Here is a 19,318-nt window from a genome sequence, read left to right on the forward strand (position 1 = left end):
ACTATTGCCCAAACATGGTTTCTACATCTCTGTGTCTTTTCACAGTGATCTGGCTTTCTGCCTGCAAGACTCGACTCAACTTTTGTCTCTTGCCAAAACCGAATTCACCGTAGGAAAACACAAAGTCACTTTCTGAAAACCTTTCCTTTTTTCTCTAAGCACAAGTCTTTCACAGAGCTCCTTCTTCACGCTGCCAAAACATTTAAAATATATTCATCACTTGTCTTTCTCATTAGCCAACCTGTTCCCTGAAGGTGGACCTCTGTCCTATCCATTCTTTAATCCCTGACACTCAGAACAGAGCTTGACATGTGGAAGACTACTAACGCTTAAATTATGGAAGTTAATGGTAATGCTTGACCACAGAGTCAGGCACAGGGACAGGGAAATCGTCAGCCTGGCCTTCATCTGGATTTATTTCTTCTGTTATGAAGTTAATGTCATCCGCTAATGAATACAACCTACAGAATAATTTCCCTACGACAGGCTGTGGTGGTCATTCTATTGAGAAAAAACAAAAACAAATCCCGAAGCTTTCAAGGAAAACCTTCCTAGTTCTTAGCAGTTATTGAAAACTGGACACAGAACCAAAGAAACATAAACCACAGCTAGTACCTCAATGTACGATTACAAATATGACCTTCTAAGGCCTACAAATCTGGAAAGACAGGAGCCTCTTTCTTGTTCCATCCTTTCCCTTCCAGTTCTTTTCCTTCTTCACTGCCCTCCCTAATCCACAGCCTACCCTACAGCCCCCAGTTCACCTCTCAGATGACTGGCTCACTCCTTATTTACCTCTTATCTCTTGCACTTTTCCCATTTCTCTAAGATTTGCACATGAAATACAGTATATTACAAAGTCTAATAAATATTCTAATAAATTTCATTCTGATACAGAATCACAGTATTGAATATGTTTTGACAATACGCATGTGTTCCACCTTACAAACGCTTGTAAACAGATTATTACAGTCTTCTCTGCTGATCTCTATTGCCAACAAAACGGCCATAGTCTCAGTCTACTGCTTTGCCTAACATCCCATGGTATTCGGCATTAAAGCTCTTTTCTTTGTCTCGAAGCTCGTCTCCAGGGTTCTCCAGACAGCTCATCTTCCCTGCCTGCCTCACCTCTTTTCAGACGATCTACTCTTAGACTTCTTCCTGGTTATCCCACTTCTGCTGTTGAATGAGCTGTGCTCTGCTAGTTGGCAGCAGAGGCTAAGACTGAACGGTGGTCCAGTGGCTAAGATTCCTAAGCTCCCAATGCAGGGGGCCGGGGTACAATTCCTGGTCAGAGAACTAGATCCCACATGCGGCAACCAAAAGTTCACGTGCCGCAACTAAAGCTCTGGAATGCTGCAACTAAGACCCCATGCAGCCAAATAAATAAATAAATATTAAAAAAAGACTGAGTCAATCACTCAGTTATCTGATGATGTCACAGTTCTTTAGTATGTTCTTTACTGGGGTGGGCCTTTATCTTTATCAAACCACCTGTATGAAGTTAGGAAGTGAGGACAATTTCACCAAGCCATTAAAGTTATGGGGATGTGAATTTCATTCCTCATTCCTAGAGTTCCTATCATTATTATTTATTACACTGTATATTTATAGAATAGTTACTCCTAACATTCAATGACAAGGAAAACAGCTAGAAAACATCACAACACAAATTTTAATTTTAAAGTAATACAGGAACCCCTTCCCCCACATCTTGTCTTGTTATAAGTACGACAGGTACAAAAGCATACCTTAGAGAGGCTTGTTTTTTCTCTGATAATAGAAGGCATGGTTTCCAGGGTAAATACTATTCCAGAGTTTATACAATATATGCATTTCACACACTACCACTAGCAGAGCAATACTAGTAGAAATTACCAGATATATCTATCAGTTTTAGCAGCAACCATTTAGGTTCAAATACCAGCAATAAGGGTTAAAAAGAAAACATATTTTGACTGTTAAGTCGTCACTTTCCCTCTGGAGAAGGAAATGGCAATCTACTTCAGTATTTTTGCCTGGAAAGTCCCATGGTCAGAGGAGCCTGGTAGGCTACAGTTCATGGGGTTGCAAAGCGTCAGACATGCCTGAGCAACTAAGCACACATACCTTCCCTTAGAAAAGACAAAGTCATTTTATAACTTAAATTACCATGCAGCAAAATCTTCTCTCTTCTAATGATGCACAATAATTACCTTTTCAATAACTGTGCTCCAAATATATGAATCTACCATGTTTTTCAGGCCCAATGAAGATCCATCTATTAGACTGTCACCTGATTCAAACATGTGAACAAATATCATGCTGTTTAGTTATTTGTGCTTTTGTATTATATTCTGAGACTCAGGGAACAGGACACACACAAAAACATACACAATTTAAACTAAAGTGTATATTCTTAACTAAAATAATGCTAAAGGAAAGAAAAACAATTCAAAGAATAGATGAGATGTCATTTTTCCCTGCCAGGAATTTTTTGGTTTCTTCTCAAAATATTAAATGAAATTTTAAATTATTTTTTAGAGTGACAAATATTCGACATGAGGGAACAGGCTTAGGGAGGTTACTAATTTACTACCCTGGTTAAACTCCAACAGAGTCAGAGAAGGCGGCTTCATGAGGGAAGGGGCTCTCTAGTCCACTGCCCTGTCCCTGGTGGGCTAGCTCAGTGCCTGGCACCCAGGAGTTCAGTAATTTATGTTCAGTGAACTGGTGAAGGTGATTTCAGAACCATATGAACATTTACCTCTAGACCCTTCCAATTTTATAAAAGAAAACCTAGTGTTTCATTCCTAAATATCTTTACTCTAAAGAACAGTAGATGATTACCTATTTTTTCATTATGCTTCAAAGGTTTGGGGTAGAATGGAAGGAGGTCCTTCGCAGGCTGTGAGTCCAGGGAGAGTAAGAAGGTGGCCTGTTCATGGAGTTGAAGCCACAGGTGGGGAAAGAAAGACTCCATTTGAGGGGAGGGGCAGCGGGCAGGAGGTGATGAAGTCTGAGTGGAGTGAAGAGGGTGGTGGGACTGGCCTGCCACGGGATGCTGGAGCTTGAGAGTGTGGAGAGGGCACAGTGCATTGGACGGAGGCTCCAGGCAGGGTGCTGGAGCCCCAGTGGGGTGAGGAAGGCACCCACGGGGTGAAGGAGGCTGTAGTGGCAACAGAAGAGTGGTTGGTTATACACAGGGGGACGATCAAGAACCACAGAGCAGGTTTCTCACTGTCGGAGAAGGGCAGTACAAACACAGAGAGAAAACCAGAAAGGTCACTGTGGTGCTGATCGGAACTGGAGTTACCAGTGTGAACTTAGTTTTCTAGAGAGACAGACAGACAAAGATAGAAATGGGTGAGCATAATTATACTTTCATATACATAGACCCACTTGTGCTCAGTCGTGTCCAACTCTTGGTGACCCATGAACTATAGCCCACCAGGCTCCTTTGTCCATGGCATTTTCTGGTAAGAATACTGGAGTGGGTTGACATGTCCTCCTCCAGGGGATCTTCCAGGGATCGAATCCTCACTTCTTGTGTCTCCTGCCTTGCAGGCGGATTATTCACTGCTGAGCCAGGGGGGAGACCCTTGCATATACATACACACTTACACATTTTCCTTCACGCTATCAATTGACAAGACCTGTGATCAGCAATACTCAATAACAGACAACACAGCCAGCACCCAGATCTTGCTTTCTAATACATTCTCCACTAAAAGGAACTAGGACTCTGTAGAGGAATGGCTGATTTCAGGAGAATGGCAGGGACAAGATGAGGCTAGAACAAATTTTTGTGCCAGAAAGTAAAGGAGTGTTCTAAGAACAATGAAGGCACATCACAAAAATACAGAAGCCAGCCTAAAGGGGCTTCTTTCATTGGTGAAATTTGGGACAATTTGAGCATCAAGATAAGTTTTAAGAGTAACAGATTATAAATCCCTGAATAAACCCATAAACTTAAAGTTTGAAGAGCAATGGGATCATACACAGTCTCAAAGTACCTCACCTTCAAACACTTATTAATTATAAAGGAAAACAGGGCTGGCCAGCGACGCCTGGCAGATACCACATCAACACAAGTTATCAAAGTGAACGCCAACAGTAAATGGGACAAGCCAACACCGTGTCAGCTGACAGGATACAATGAAAAGCACACTGCTCTGTAATATTCCTGCCAACACCACATGACTCTGAATAGGAAGAACCATCAGACAAATTCTGAGTGAGGGACATTTCCACCAAACACCTGGCCTTCGTCTTCAAAAGCCAACACTTTACGGTCATAAATGTCAAAGACTGGGAAACTTCTCCACATCTAAGGATACTAAAGAGACATGATAGCTAAATATAATATACACAATTCAACTGGATCTTTTTGCTATGAAAGATATTGTTCAGACAACTGATGAACTAAAATAGAGTCTGAGGATTAGACAGCAGGTACCAATGTTCATTTTTTGACGGTTATCTGGTAGTTATGCAGGAGAATGCCTTTCTAGGAAATATTATAATAAAGCATTTAGGGGAAACAGATAAACCCTGTTTACCTCATGTTAGCAACTTAGTAGTCTCCAATAGTTCAGGAAAAAGAAAGTTCTTTTGTGCTGAACTTCAACTTTTCCATACATGTAACATTATTTAATGTTTTTTTATTTTAACGTCGTCAGCAAAAATAGATGTTAGAAATACACGTGCATATTCCTAAATTAAGAAGTCTGTATCTCTAAATGGCATTAAGATAATTACTTATAATACAATTTTATTTCCTTCCCATATGTGTATTTTTTTAACTGAGGGAAAAAAAGATTTCCTTATTTTATGAAACTCCATGAAATACTGAGAAATATATAATTAGGAGGGACCTGATTAAATTATTGTTTTGTTTCTCTGATAATTTAGTTTCTAGAAAACAATTTGAGAATCTCTACTATAAAGAGATCACTTAAAATAGAAAAGCCATAACACTTTAAAATAACATGTATAACCTTTAGATAAAATGCAGCATTTGTCACGACTTTAGTTAGTCCATCCCCATCTTTCTTGTCCCCTTAACACTCTCCCCTCGCATCCCAGCTTCAGCCAAAACCAGTAATGCGCTGGCCTCCTACAGGCTCTGTGTTCTTTCCCCCCTCCCCTCTCTTCCCTTGTTCACAGCATTCCTTCCATCCTGAATACTTGTTAGTCATTTATCTACTTGGCTGTGCTGGGTCTTCGTTGCTGCGAAGGCTTTCCTCTAGTCGGGGCAAGTGGGGGCCACTCTCCAGTTGCGGTGCACAGGCTTCTATCGAGGTGACTTCTCTTGCTGTGGAGCATGGGCTCTAGGCGCACTGGCTCAGTAGCTGCAACTGGCAGGCTCCAAAGCACAGGCGTGGTGCAAGGCTTAGCTGCTCCTCAGCCTGTGGGATCTTCCCAGATCGGGGCTCAAAACCCATCTCCCACACTGGCAGGCAGAGTCTTTACCACTGAGCCACCAGGGAAGCCCGTCACCTTTCAATACCTAACCAAAAATGCTGCTTTCTTCCTGAAGTTTTCCCCGCATACTCTGGCTGGAAGGAAATCTCGTCTACTAATAGCAATAGAAACTAGGTCTTACTTATTTATATCTCAACACGATACCCACCTAACCCAGAGCCTCTGAACACTGCAGCTGCTGACTAGATAGTCATCTAACAGAAAAAAAAAAAAAAAAATTGAGAGGAACATTTCCTCTGAACTATCTGAGGTGCTGTTTCCTGGGTTGCAGTCCTCATTTTGAACAAAACAAAACTTAACTCGCAAAAAAAAAAAAAAGAGGTTTGGGCATAAAAGGGAACGGTTTGTTAGTTTTAAAATAATATGCAAAGAAGATAAAAATTACATCTTACCACTGATAGCATTTGAAAACCTTCATTATTGAAAAGTGTGGAAATAGTAAAGTGTGGAAATTTTCAAATGTGATGTCTGTGGTGAGGAGTGAAGGTAGAGGTGGGGAAGATGGGCATCGTTAAATGACTACAAACTAGGATTTACGCTGTGGAGCACATAAAATGGCAGTAGAAGTGGAGAGCTCAGAGGGAACAAAGTGAAAGGAGGAGTAGAACTGAAAGTCCAGGAAGCGTGGTGACACGGAAGTTCAGGCCGCTCATTCTCCAGTTAGTGCTGTCTTGCTGATAACAAAGTTATCCATGAGGGAAACAGACTGCTTTTTGTAAAAGAGGTGTTTTCTTCTTCCCTTTCCTCTTCATGTTGTTGCTATTAAACAAATGAAATGCTAGGAAAGTCAAGCCTTCCTTTTTACAAGTGACTGGTTTCTAACCACCAGTAGTTTATGAATGGCCAAGAAACCCATTGTTTTCCGAGTCCTTCTGAGCTGATCAAGATCTTGAGCAGTTCAGCTGAAGTAAGAAGGCCCCACCCTTCAGCTCACATGTTAAGTACGGAAGGTAAGTCAGAGCTCGGCTTCTGAAGTTACTGCTATGACACCTCAGACGTCAACAGTATGTAATTCCATTCTTATTTTCCTTATTTTAAAAGGAAAAACTTGGGACTTCCCTGGTGATCAAGTGATTAAGACTCTGTGCTTCCAATGCAGCGGAGCACGGGTTCAATCCCAGGTTGGGGAACTAAGATTCCACAAGCCATGTGGCCATAAATAAATAAATAAATATATTTTTTTAAAAACGGAAAAACTTTTCTTCTCATGTTGTGTTCAACACTATCTTTCATTCATGCTTTAAATCTTAGTCTTCACTCTAAATACAAATGTACATTTCTAAAGAACACAGAGCTACCTTAAGTGTAAATTTATAATTTTAGTTACATTTTTAAATATAATCTCATTTCATTAGAACTGATTATCTGAAGGCCCTAGGATTCTATTCCTACTGAATATATGAACAGGAATCAGATCACAGAAAAGAATTTAAAGCAAAATAAAATATGTGCTATAAACATGTACTCTCCAAAACATATTTAAGGATGAAATTAAATGATGTTCGGGTTTACTTCAAAATAAACAGGGCTGGGGGAGGGGAGAGATAGTGCATAAGCAATGTAGATAAACACAAGTGTCCGTGATAATCACTGAGGTTAGCTGGCAGATACATGGGAATCAAGGATACTATTCTCTCTTCTTTGATGTGTGTCTGCTCCTTCTCCAGATAAAATTTATTCTTTGGTATTCTGGGTAAATTCAGAGAACAGAAGATAACTTTGGCCTGTCAGTGGGAGAGGAGAAGCTACTGCGATTCGAAGTGATCCGAGAGGTATTTTCCTCTAATTAGTCAAAAGTTCAGTGGGCACTAGGACTTTTATAAACTTAAAAGGGAGCAATACATTCTACAGCCTTGAGAATGACCCCATGACCTGCTCTTCCTAAGGCTATCATATATTCATCAGATAATAAACACATAATAAATTGGGAAAGAAGATGACTCAGCAATTACAGAGCAGAGATCCCAGTAAGGGTAAATATTGCTAATATTCTGTCACAAATTTTTTGCTTAGTTCTAATAGATAAAATAGTCCTTTTTATGCTGATGGGGCTCCCCAGGTGACTCAGTGGTTGTGGCCTAGTAGTTGTGGCACATGGGCTTAGTTGTCCCACGGCATGTGGGATCTTCCCGGACCGGGGATGGAACTTGTGTCCCCTGCGTTGGCAGGCGAATTCTTTACCACTGAGCCACCAGGGAAGCCCCCTGTCAAAGTTATAGTTGGAAGATCATAAGCTTGCCTTCACCTACCATCAGAGAAGTAGATAAGAAGTATTTAAAATTACCAAAGCCACGAGCTAGTGAAATCCTACAACTTTAGTCATTATTTTAGCTCTGTGCGTGTTTCACAGTTTCTGAATTAAACAAATTCATGACTGAAGGCAGGCCTAATCTACACTTCCTATTTAAGCTACAGGAAAGTAATGAAAATAGAAGCTACATAGATGATCTCTTTATAGACTACAGAAAACACTCACTCAGTGTATGAATACATCAATTGTTCTCTATCAAAATTTAACCTACCAATTGGTCTCTATCGCAATATTCAACATCTTTTCTGTTCGACTGGCTTACTTTTATGGTACTATGTCATATGACGTGATTGGCATTACTCAGCATTGCTGGTGTTATACCTCTCTTTTCAAATGAGAATTTATGGCAAATAATGAAACATAATATCAGGTACACAGAAAAACAAATATTGTATACTAACACATATATATGGAATCTAGAAAGACAGTACTGATGAATCTATTTGCTGAGCAGCAATGGAGACACAAGACATTGAGAACAGACTTAAGGACACGGCTGTGGGGGAGGAAGGAGAGGTTGGAATGTATGGAGAGAGTAACATGGAACATATATTACCATATGCAAAATAGACAGCCAATGGGAATTTGCTATATGACTCAGGGAAATGAAACTGGGGCTCAGTAACAACTTAGAAGGGTAGCATGGGGAGGGAGGTGGGAGGGATGTTCAAGTGGGAGGGGACATGGGTAAACCTATGGCTGATTCAGGCTGATGTTTGGTAGAAACCAACACAATACTGTAAAGCAATTATCTTTCAATTGAAAATAAATAAATTTTAATAAAAGATCAGGTACAGAAATTCATATGAAAACAATCATATACCTATTTCTTGACTTTCATGAGTTATGGGTCTAAATAGAGGTTTAATAAACAGGATAATTGTGACATGGTTGTCACATCCGCCTTGCTAACTCCACCATCTGAACGCAAAGAAGCAAAATTAGACCTTATTATCTAAGATCATCAGATAATTTAAAATGTCATTTCTTGAACCTGCAAGGACTTCCTTTTTCCTCTTCCGGGGACAGCATCAAGAGGCATTCAGGATGGTGCAGCCTCTGACATACCATCGTCGGCTGTCCTACAATACAGCCTCTAACAAAACCAGGCTGTCCCTAACCCCTGGTAATAGAATTGTTTACCTTTATACCAAGAAGGTTGGGAAAGCACCAAAATCTGCATGTGGTGTGTGCCCAGGCCGACTTAGAGGCGTTCATGCTGTGAGACCTAAAGTTCTCATGAGATTGTCTAAAATGAAGAAACATGTCAGCCAAGCCTATGGTGGTTCCATGTGTGCTAAATGTGTCCATGACAGGATCAAGCGCGCTTTCCCTATTGAGCAGAAGATCGCTGTGAAAGTGTTGAAAGCACAAGCACAGAGTCAGAAGGCTAAATAAAAAATGAAGCATTTTTGAGTAATAAAAAAAATGTCATTTCTTTAAAAACTTACAGAGTATTTTTGAAGATTAAATTTAAATGTAGATTCCTCTAACTTCTGATGGATTACGATACTTCAAGCTAAATAATTACACTACTCAATGAAGATACTGCCATCCAAGGTCAACATTCTGCTGTGGCTCAAGCCTTCCAGGTGGGAACAGACATCTTTCCTTAACTGATTCAGAAGACTAAGCTGAAGAAAGCTGGTAAGAATATGAAAACAAGATGACAGATTGGCATACCCTGCCTAGAATCACAATTTGCCTGAGGTTGCATGCACTGCAGTTTGTGGTCGGCTTATTTGCATGCAGGCAGAGAGCCTCAAGTCAGAGGATCCTCGAGGTCAGCAGGCCAAGCTACTCATTTCCAGAAGAAAAAGACTAGAGGTTAAGTGATCCATCTAAGATCATGTAAGCAGCTGGCAGGAAAGCCTCCTTCCATTTTATCGTACATAAAGAAAAAAATTACTTGAAAAGAAAATAGTTTTCTTTGTACTATTAAATAACTAAACTTCCAGCTGAAAGATAACCCAACTGTCCAAATTAGTGTTCTATATAAATTATACATCCCAATCTTAGTAACATTTCAAAATAACCTTTCACTCATTGGTACAATAAGTGTGTACTGAATGCCTATTCCAGGAACAAAAAGAGTCAGTGCCCTAATACCTTCCGTTGGGAAGACAGGCATTATATAATCACACAAGTGCAAAATTATATTAAGTACAATGATGGAGTTCCAACAGACTGCAACAAGAGGACCTAATTTAAAACTGTTTGCTGGAGGCAGGCCTGCCTGCCTGCCTGTGGAAGTGACCTTTTCGTTGGTATCTGAAGAATACACAGGAAGTTAGACACACGAAGAGTAGAGGTAAGAGTGTTCCAGGAATATCCACACACCTTAAGACCAGAAATTTCATCCCTAAGACTATCCAACAGAAATATGAAAGTATGTGCACCAAAAGACATGTAAAAGGATGTTCATACTAGAGTCATCTATAATAGAAAAAATTGAAAATAAAGCCAATATCAACAGAACATTCATACAATGTAATACTACATAGCAATGAAAATGAATAAACTACAGCTATATGCTACCACAAGCAAGATCTCCCATATTTAACACTGAATGAAAGAAGCATGGAACAACAGACTGGTTGCAAATAGGAAAAGGAGTACGTCAAGGCTATATATTGTCACCCTGCTTATTTAACTTATATGCAGAGTCAGTTCAGTTCAGTCGCTCAGTCGTGTCCAACTCTTTGCGACCCCATGAATTGCAGCACACCAGGCCTCTCTGTCCATCACCAACTCCCGGAGTCTACCCAAACCCATGTCCATCGAGTCGGTGATGCCATCCAACCATCTCATCCTCTGTCGTCCCCTTCTCCTCCTGCCCCCAATCCTACCCAGCATTAGGGTCTTTTCCAATGAGTCAACTCTTCACATGAAGTGGCCAAAGTATTAGAGTTTCAGCTTCAACATCAGTCCTTCCAATGAACACCCAGGATTGATCTCTTTTAGGATGGATTGATTGGATCTCCTTGCAGTCCAAGGGACTCTCAAAAGTCTTCTCCAACACCACAGTTCAAAAGCATCAATTCTTCGGCGCTCAGCTTTCTTCACCGTCCAACTCTCACATCCATACATGACTACTGGAAAAACCATAGCCTTGACTAGACGGACTTTTGTTGGCAAAGTAATGTCTCTGCTTTTAAATATGCTATCTAGGTTGGCCATAACCTTCCTTCCAAGGAGTAAGCGTCTTTTAATTTCATGGCCGCAATCACCATCTGCAGTGATTTTGGAGCCCAAAAAAACAAAGTCTGACACGGTTTCCACTGTTTCCCCATCTATTTCCCATGAAGTGATGGGACCAGATGCAATGATTTTAGTTTTCTGAACGTTGAGCTTTAAGCCAACTTTTTCACTCTCCTCTTTCACTTTCATCAAGAGGCTCTTTAGTTCTTCTTCACTTTCTGTCATAAGGGTGGTGTCAACCACATATCTGAGGTTATTGATATTTCTCCTGGCAATCTTGATTCCAGCTTGTGTTTCTTCCAGCCCAGTGTTTCTCATGATGTACTCTGCATATAAGTTAAATAAGCAGGGTGACAATAGACAGCCTTGACATACTCCTTTTCCTATTTGGAACCAGTCTGTTGTTCCATGTCCAGTTCTAACTCTTGCTTCCTGACCTGCATACAGGTTTCTCAAGAGACAGGTCAGATGGTCTGGTATCCCCATCTCTTTCAGAATTTTCCACAGTTTATTGTGATCCACATAGTCAAAGGCTTCGGCATAGTCAATAAAGCAGAAATAGATGTTTTTCTGGAACTCTCTTGCTTTTTCAGCAGAGTACATCATGAGAAATGCTGGGCTGGAAGAAACACAAGCTGGAATCAAGATTGCCGGGAGAAATATCAATAACCTCAGATATGCAGATGACACCACCCTTATGGCAGAAAGCAAAAAAGAACTAAAAAGCCTCTTGATGAAAGTGAGAGAGGAGAGTGAAAAAGTTGGCTTAAAGCTCAACGTTCAGAAAACTAAGATCATGGCATCCGGTCCCATCACTTCATGGGAAATAGATGTGGAAACACTGTCAGACTTTATATTTTTGGGCTCCAAAATCACTGCAGATGGTGATTGTAGCCATGAAATTAAAAGACGCTTACTCCTTGGAAGGAAAGTTATGACCAACCTAGATAGCATATTAAAATGCAGAGACATTACTTTGCCAACAAGGGTCCTTCTAGTCAAGGCTATGGTTTTTCCAGTAGTCATGTATGGATGTGAGAGTTGGACGGTGAAGAAAGCTGAGCGCCGAAGAATTGATGCTTTTGAACTGTGGTGTTGGAGAAGACTCTTGAGAGTCCCTTGGACTGCAAGGAGAGCCAACCAGTCCATCCTAAGGGAGATCAGTCCTGAGTGTTCACTGGAAGGACTGATGTTGAAGCTGAAACTCCAATACTCTGGCCACTTCATGCGAAGAGTTGACTCATTGGAAAAGACCCTGACACTGGGAAGGATTGGGGGCAGGAGGAGAAGGGGATGACAGAGGATGAGATGGCTGGATGGCATCACCGACTCGATGGACATGAGTATGGGTAAACTCTGGACATGAGTATGGGTAAACTCTGGGAGTTGGTGATGGACAGGGAGGCCTGGCCTGTTGCACTTCATGGGGTCCCAAAGAGTTGGACACAACTGAGCGACTGAACTGAACTGAACTGAAAGAAGCTGGGTGCAAGAGAATACTTACTGAATGATTTCATTTATGTTAAGTTGGAAACCAGACAGAACTAATCTATGATGCAAGAAATCATGCAGTTATGATCTATACATATCATGATGGAGATAATAATTGGAAAGGAGAGCCAGCAACAACGTTCTGGTTCTCAACCTAGTAGTGGTAACATGAATATGTTCACTCTGTAATAAGTCATCAAGTCGAACTTTTATGGTTTATGTACTTTTCCACATGTGTGAACAAGTTTATTTTTAAAAATAAAATCTTGAGCAAATGCAACAGCATATATGAAGACCCTGAGACCAGAAAGAATTTGAGACATTCAGAACTTAAAAAAGGGCCAATGTGGCTGGAACACAGAAACCAAGAGACAGTACAGTATAAGAGTGACGAGGGAGGCAGGGACTCCATTTCATTGCAGGTCGTTTTAAAGACTCTGGATTTTAAGTTCAGTGGCCAACCACTGAAGGGTATTAAGCAGGTGAATGATAAGATCTAAATTGTGTATTTAGGACTTCCCTGGTGGTCCAGTGGTTAAGAATCCACCTGCCAATGCAGGGGTCAAGAGTTCCCTTTGCTAGGAAGATTCCAAGTGCCATGGGGCAACTAAACCCATGCACCAAGACTACTGGGCCTGCACGCCTAGAGCCCGTGCTCCGCAACAAAATAGGCCCTGCTTGCTATAACTAGAGGAAACCTGGGCGCAGCAACAAAGACCCAGTGCAGCCAAAATAAACAAACTTTTAAAAAATTAAAAAAGTAAATTGCATATTTAAAAACACTGAAGAGCTGAGTGGGGAGAGTGGAAGCAGGGAGATCAGTTAAGGAGGCAATTATAATGGTCCATGAAAGAGAATGCAGTGGCATTACTGGTGCAAAACTGGCTGAAATGGTAAACTGCATGGATTCTCAATGATATTAGGAGGTTGAGTTGATTGGATTTGGTAATGGAGTGAATGTGTAAAACGAGAGTGAAGGAGGGGTAGAGGATGATTCTTAAGTTCTTGTTTAAAAAGCCAGATGGATGGAGGGCAACTCCCCAAGTAAAGAAGACTGAAGGAAGAGCAGGTTTGAAGGAATGCAGGCCATCAACCCAGTGCCTGCATCAACCCTTCCTTACTATGTAGCACCCTGCTGGTGGGGGCTTTATGGGAACTCAGACAACTACAGAAAGTTCTGTTTTCTGTTGTCGATCATCTGTCCAACCCAAGCAGCCCTGCTCGCCCTACAGACAGATCACGTGGTTCAGGAATGGACACAAAAATTAAACAAGGGAGAGGTGCATTTTTTCATTTTTTAGGTTCTAACCCATTTTCTCAGTCTAAAAAAGTTGGACCTCAACTGTGCCATCCACAATCAGTAATTATTCTACCCAGCTCTGTATCAATCCCACACAGTGCTGTAACACCTACACATCTGATAACTACATTTTTACCCCATTCTCCAATGTCATTTCCCTAGTGTTGACCAAGACAGACCACTAACGAGCACTAACGTACCAGCAGCTAGGAATTTACTTAATAATATGATTCATCCTGCCTATACTTAGAATATGACCCACAGGATATTAAAAGACTTTGTTTATCTACATTTCAGTAAGGTAGTCAACAGACTACAGTAATCCTATGGTCTGTTGCTGTTGTTTAGTCACTAAGTTGTGTCCACAACTCTTTGGTGACCCCATGGACTGTAGCCCACCATTCTCCTCTGTCCACAGGATATTGCAAGCAAAAATACTGAAATGGGTTGCCATTTCCTTCTCCAGGGGATCTTCCAGACCTAGGGATCGAACCCGCGTCTCCTGCTTGGCAGGCGGATTCTTTACCGCTGAGCCACCTGGGAAACCCATCCTATGGCCTTCAGTTCAGTTGGGTGGCTCAGTCGTGTCTGACTCTCTGGGACCCCACGGATGGCAGCACGCCAGGCTCTCTTGTTATGGTGCACGGGCCCTAGAGTGTGCTGGTTCTCCAGTTTCGGTGCACAGGTTTAGCTGCCCTACTGCATGTGGGATTTTAGTTCCCCGACCAGGAATCAAACCCTCATCCCCTGCACTGGCAGACAAATTCTTAACCACTGGACCACCAGGGAAGTCCCTCTTTTTACTTTTAACTGACTTAAGTTATTTCAGAATCATCTAGGAGTGTAAAGGGCACATACATTCTTTCAGCCTGAAATGTGGGAGTAATTAAATAGTGTCCAGCTGACGAGGGAGAGTTAACGCATCTCTCCACATGCACTCACAGTAATTCAATTAGTTCAGTGGCTACGAAATGTATGCCAACATGAATGCACTGCTCATACTGTATAACATTACAGAAGGATAACAATGGCTTACACTATAAGCAAACAAGCAAAACCTATTTTAGTGGAAAAAGATAAAACACAAATTCTTCTTAACAACTATTAAAAAACTCAAGCAACTCTGTCACCATTAAAACATGATACACAATTTTTAAAGACAAACCTCCTGGCACTCTACTTACAAGGCTAACCCCAACTGCACAAATCCATTCCACTCTTTCTGCATCTTTCAAGTTTAGAGTTTAAACATAACTAAGTAACAAACTGGGCTTCCCTGGGGGCTCAGACGGTAAATAATCTGCCTGCAATTCAGGAGACCTGGGTTTGATCCCTGGGTCAGGAAGATACTCCTTTGAAGGAAATGGCAACCCACTCTAGTATTCTTGCCTGGAAAATTCCACAGACAGAGGAGCCTGGAGGGCTACAGTACATGGGGTCACAAAGAATCGGACATGACTAAGCAAATAACACACACACACACATATACACAAGTAACAAAACTGACTCAGTCTTTATAACCTCAGAATTTCTGAAAATACTGGCACTAGATATAAGGAAAAGCAATACTAATCTAAATTGCTATTCATATAATTAGCTCATTTTGTTTTGGCTTTGGAACATCTAAAAAGTCTTTACATCACATTTCTTTGTGATGGAGTACAGAATTCTAGGTGGACAGGTTTTGGGTTTTGTTTTGTTTTTTTCATTATTGTTTTGTTTTTTCCATTTCAGTACATTAAAGATCTAGCTCTTTCTCCTCTGGGTTGGACTGTTTCTTTTTTCTTTTTTTGAGTCACGCTGCACCGCATGAGAGATCTTAGCTGCTCATCCAGGGAACAAATCCACATCCCCTGCACTGGAAGTGTGGAGTCTTAACCACTGGACCACCAGGGAAGTCCCAGGTTGAATTGCTTCTAAAGAAACGTCTATCATGATTTGTATCTTCATTCTTCTACACATATGTCTTTTTTCTTTCTTGGATTATTTTTAGGATTTTTGTCACTGGTTTTAAGCAATTTGACCATGCGTAGTTCTTTCTCTTCATGTTTCTTCTGCTCATGGTTCATTTAACCTCTAGGATCTGTGGATTTACAGTTTTCATCAACTCTAGAAAATTATCAGCCACTGTTTCTTCAAGTATTTCCCAGCTCCACCCCTCCCTTCTAGGATTCCAACTATGTATACATGCGTGCATGCTCAGTCACGTCAGTCATATCCGATTCTTTGTGACCCCAGGGACTGTAGCTTGCCATGCTCCTCTGTCCATGTGATTCTCCAGGCAAGAACACTCAAGTGGGTTGCCATGCCCTCCTCCAGGGGATGTTCCCAACCCAGGGATCAAACCTGCACCTCTTGTGTCTCCTGCATTGGCAGGCAGGTTCTTAACCGCTGAGCCATCAGGGAAGCCCACGTGTATATATCGGGCCACTTGAGATTGTCCCACAGCCCTCTGATGTTCTGTTTATCTATTTAAGTCTTTTTTCCCATGTTTCCTTTTGAGTTGTCTATTATTGCATCTTCAAATCTGTCACTTATTTATTCTGCAGAGTCTAATCTATTAATCCCTATCAGTGTATTTTTTTCATTTCAGACATTGCTGTTTTCATTTCTGGAAGTCTGATTTGGCTTTCACATTTTTTATACCTCTCCTTAACATGCTCATTCTTTCCTGTGTTCCTGAACATATGGAGTACATTTATAATAGCTGTTTTAATGTTCTTATTAATTTGAGCATCTGTTTCTACGGATTGACTTTTCTCGTTATGTGGCATATTTTCTTGCTTCTTTGCATGCATGGTAATTTTTAATCGAATGCCAGACATTGTGAAATTTACAGGGTTGAATGCTGGATATATGTATATACATTTTGTGCTCCTGTGAACCGTGCTAAACTGTGTTCTGGGATACAGCTGATCTATTTGGAAATTATTTGGAAACAGTTTGATCCCTTTGGGTGTTGCTTTGAAGCCTGCTGGGCAGGACCAGAGCAGCATGTGGTCGAGAGCTACTTGGCCCCACTAATGAAGCAATATATACCCCTCTCGGGGTGCTCAACCCAAAGAGCTTTCTCTATTCTGGCTGTTTGGACCATGACCTATTCCCAGACCTGTGTGAGCTCCAGGAATTTTTCTGCTGGCTCCTTTTGGGTGGTTCTTTCCCTGTCTTGGTAGCTTCCTCTCACACTGGCATCAAACAGAACTCAGCTGAGGGATCACGTGGAACCCACCATGCCTCAGGAGCTCTGTGCAGATATCCTTATGCTGGTACTCAGTCCTGAGAACTCTAGATGCCCCAGTTTCCCCAAAGTCCCTACTCTGTCTCCTCAACTCGGGGAGACTGCCAGGCTTTGTCTGGGTTCCTCCTGATGCTGCTGTAGCTTGGAAACTCTCAAGGCAGCGACCCACAAACAAGGCTCACCTCACTTGTTTCCCTTCTCTCAGGGATCAGTGCCTTGTGCTGTCCATGGTTCAACGGCTGACAACTGTTTCACATTTTTTGTTTGTTTTGTTGTTGCTATTTAAAGTGGGAGAACAAATCCAGATCCTGTTACACCATTAACCTATATTTTAAGGACAATTTAGAAAATCTGAGAGATAGGACTTCTCTGGTGGTCCAGTGGCTAAAACTGAGCTCCCACTGCAGGGGACCCAGGATCAATCCCTGGTGGGGAAACTAGACTCCACATGCTGTAACTAAGACCTGGTGCAGTCAAATAAATGAATAAATAAATATTCTTTTAAAAGATCACATAATTAGGTTTTACTATTCAGTGAGAGAGAAATTTTGCCTTCACCCTTAATTTTCTTCTAACAAACTTAAGTGGCAAAAAGAGAAAGCACTTAGGACTTACTGTTGTTGTTTAGTTGCCCAGTGGTATCTGATTCTTTGCAAACCCACGGACTGTAGCCCTCCAGGCTCCTCAGCCCATGGGATTTTCCGTGCAAGAATACTGGAGTGGGCTGTCATTTCCTTCTCTGAGAGATCTTCCTGACCCAGCAATCAAACCTGCGTCTCCTGCACTGGGAAGCGGGTTCTTTACTGCTGAGCCACCTGGGAAGCCCAGGAACTACTACGAGCCCTATGTTATAATAATAGGGTAACCTAGGCTTCATCAGTATGTGAACTGACAACTTCCAGATGTGCAAGCTGGATTTAGAAAAGGCAGAGGAACCCGAGATCAAACTGCCAACATCAACTGGACCATAGGAAAGGCAAGAGAGTTCCAGAAAAACATCTACTTCTGCTTCACTGGCTATGCCAAAGCCTTTGACTGTGTGGATCACAATAAACTGTGGAAAATTCTGAAAGAGATGGGAATACCAGACCACCTCATCTGCCTCTTGAGAAATCTGTATGCAGGACAAGAAGAAACAGTTAGAACTGGACATGGAACAACAGACTGGTTCCAAGTTGGGAAAGGAGTACATCAAGGTTGTATATTGTCACCCTGCTTATTTAACTTCTATGCAGAGTATATCATGCGAAATGCCAGGCTGAATGAAGCACAAGCTGGAATCCAGATTGCAGGGAGAAATATCAATAACCTCAGATATGCAGATGATACCACCCTTATGGGAGAAAGTGAAGAGGAACTAAAGAGATTCTTGATGAAGGTAAAAGAGGATAGTGAAAAAGCTGGCTTAAAACTCAACATTTACAAAACTAAGATCATGGCATCCGGTCCCATCACTTCATGGCAAATATATGGGGAAACAATGAAAATAGTGACAGACTCTATTTTCTTGGTCTCCAAAATCACTGCTGATGGTGACTGCAGCCATGAAATTAAGACGCCTGCTCCTTAGAAGAAAAGCTATGACCAACCTAGGCAGCACATTAAAAAGCAGAGACATTACTTTGCCAAAAAAGGTCCATCTAGTCAAGGCTATGGTTTTTCTAGTAGTCATGTATGGATGTGAGAGTAGGACCATAAAGAAGGCTGAGCACCAAAGAACTGATGCTTTTGAACTGTGGTGTTGGAGAAGACTCTTGAGAGTCCCTTGGACAGCAAGGAGACCAAACCAGTCAATAGTAAAGGAAATCAGTCTTGAATGTTCATTGAAAGAACTGATGCTAAAGCTGAAGGTCCAATACTTTGGCCACCTGATGCAAAGAACTGACTCACTGGAAAAGACTCTGATGCTGGGAAAGACTGAAGGCAGGAAGAGAAGGGACGAAACGGTCGGATGGCATCACTGACTTGATGGACATGAGTTTGAGCAAACTCCAGGAGTTTGTCCTGGAGTTTGTCCGGGTGAAGGACAGGGAAGGCTGGTGTGCTGCAGTACATGGGGTCACAAAGAATCGGACACAACTGAGTGACTGAACAATCCTGCTGCCCAGGATGGAGGAGTAAGGGTGATTTTCTTTTTTTAATCATTGATATTTAAAAGTTGCTATTTACTTCATTTTTTATTAAATATGAACATTCCAAAAATCATTTACAAAAATAAAGTGAAATTTTGCAACCCTAACATAAAGTCATATCTAACAAGTCTAAAATTCATTTTTCTGTGCAGCAAAAGTCAACTATAAAAAAGTCACTT

The 19,318-nt window shown here is 41.4% G+C and overlaps 1 protein-coding gene and 1 pseudogene across 32 annotated transcripts in view; one reads left to right on the forward strand and one right to left on the reverse strand.

The window, feature by feature from the left end:
- The window catches only part of SYNJ1 (synaptojanin 1), a 94,729-nt gene that overhangs the window by 68,169 nt on the left and 7,242 nt on the right, over positions 1-19,318 (reverse strand). The window lies entirely within an intron of this gene.
- LOC145532847 (large ribosomal subunit protein eL34 pseudogene) lies at positions 8,803-9,175 on the forward strand (annotated as a pseudogene).

The sequence above is a fragment of the Giraffa tippelskirchi genome, chromosome 2 (genome assembly GCF_054371585.1).
Source record: "Giraffa tippelskirchi isolate mGirTip1 chromosome 2, T2T-mGirTip1v1.2.pri, whole genome shotgun sequence".
NCBI classification, from domain to species: Eukaryota; Metazoa; Chordata; class Mammalia; order Artiodactyla; family Giraffidae; genus Giraffa; species Giraffa tippelskirchi.